The sequence below is a fragment of the Galeopterus variegatus genome, unplaced genomic scaffold (genome assembly GCF_000696425.1).
Source record: "Galeopterus variegatus unplaced genomic scaffold, G_variegatus-3.0.2 Scaffold5072, whole genome shotgun sequence".
NCBI lineage: Eukaryota > Metazoa > Chordata > Mammalia > Dermoptera > Cynocephalidae > Galeopterus > Galeopterus variegatus.
This window is the reverse complement of record NW_007731183.1, coordinates 153,097-154,787: the sequence shown is the minus strand read 5'-3', so window position 1 is coordinate 154,787 and position 1,691 is coordinate 153,097. Positions and strand designations below refer to the sequence as shown.

The following is a 1,691-nucleotide window of genomic DNA, read 5'->3' as shown; positions in this document are numbered from 1 at the left end:
AGGTGTCGGTGATGGGTCATAATAATCATATACATTGTATATTGACAAAATAAAAATTAAATAAATAAATAAATAAATATCTGTGAAAGCTAATGCACGCCTCTGCTGCAGTACACAGAAGGGAATTTTAAGGCATTTCCATACAACTGTCTTTGGTGGAGAACACCGGTGTGGTCACACTGTTCGCTGCCCAATTCTCTGCTTCTTACTGCTCTATGGATGGGGAGAGTACCCCAGTAGGGGGAGAAGAAATCGTATTTTGTTCAGACAATATAGCTTTCTTTGCTTGGGCTTTGTCCAGCAAATCCAAGTTGTTTATATGGGTCTGTATGTTGTGTGCATCTTCAGTAGGAACCTCCCTGAAGTGCTTCAGTTTTGAGTTCCCTGTCTCCCTTGAGGTTTTAAAACCATGGTAAACAGAGCCATGGACTTGACACAGTTCTCTATATCGCATCCCTGATACCCTGAAACCTTTTGCATCAATTCTGATGAAGAGAAATAACACAAGGCAGAAGCAGCAAGTACACCCTAAGAAAATTCTAAGCAGACAACATCCAGGACACAGAGATCTAAAAGCTGTGCCATCTGTATGAAGATGTGCTAGAGATACTGTGGCAGTAGCACTTCATATAAGTCATTTAGATATGCAGCCTGTATACATTCAGCCAGTACACAATGGTCAGAGGATTTAAATGCTACTTAAGGGCCTCCATAATCATTAATTCCCTGGTAAGAATTTCTTCTCCTGAACAGCCCCATCTGTAACATAAGCAAACTGGTGCAACTTGGGAAGACAGATTTCCTCAAGTTTGGCAGCAATAAATAAAGATGAAATCCCAATAAGCTGTAAAAGTGTTTTACGACATTTTCTTGTGTTGCCATATATCTATCAAAGAAATCCTGTGCCAAGTAAAATGTCCCCCTGTGAAGTTTACCGACTTCCCACACCTCCATTAACCAGTCTATAAAACGTGCTCGCGTTCTAGGCTGCAGAAGAGGGTGTAGCTGCATGAAGTGTTTAGTATCTCTTAGTAAGTCTTCTGCTTAACATGATTTTCCAAACCTCCTCTCTATTTGCCCAGTTCTGTATAGGCAATGGTGAGGCTCTGGATTGCTCAAAACTCCAAGGCTCATATTTCGAATTCGTGTATACCAGCTCTTCCTCTCTTTAGGTGTGGTGTCAAGGAGCCGGGGTTTGCACAGACTATATTATTTTCCCAAGGCTGACTGCCTGCCACACTGGCCTATCACAGTTCTGTCAGTTTTGGCAGTTTCTTCATCTGGATCCTAGGCGCGCACGCACACACGCACACGCACGCGCACGCACACACGGCCACGTTTGCCTTCCTTTTCCTGGAGCTAACCCAGAAATCCGGGCCGCCTTCTTTCACGGTGTTCGGTTCCCCTCTCCCTCAGTACCGCGCAGAGTGCAGGCTCCACCTCAGTCCCGAAGCAGTCTCCGCGGCAAGCGGGAAGCCAAGAGCCAGGAAGCCGGAGGCGGCGGTGGGCTGAGCGTGCTGGGTGACGAGGTCCTCTCCTGCCTCCATGCCCCTCTGGCTGGCTGCCGAGCTGCTGCTCCTCCTTTGAGCTGGACGTTTAAATCCCTGCGCCTGAACACGCCCCGGCCAGCGCTAGCCCCCCAGCACGCCGGAGGCCCCGCCCCGCCCCCCCCCCGCCCCCCCCCCCCCCCC

General features: G+C 48.4%; 1 pseudogene; it reads right to left on the bottom strand.

The window, feature by feature from the left end:
• LOC103604288 overlaps window positions 1-1,691 on the bottom strand; it is a 20,554-nt pseudogene that overhangs the window by 12,534 nt on the left and 6,329 nt on the right.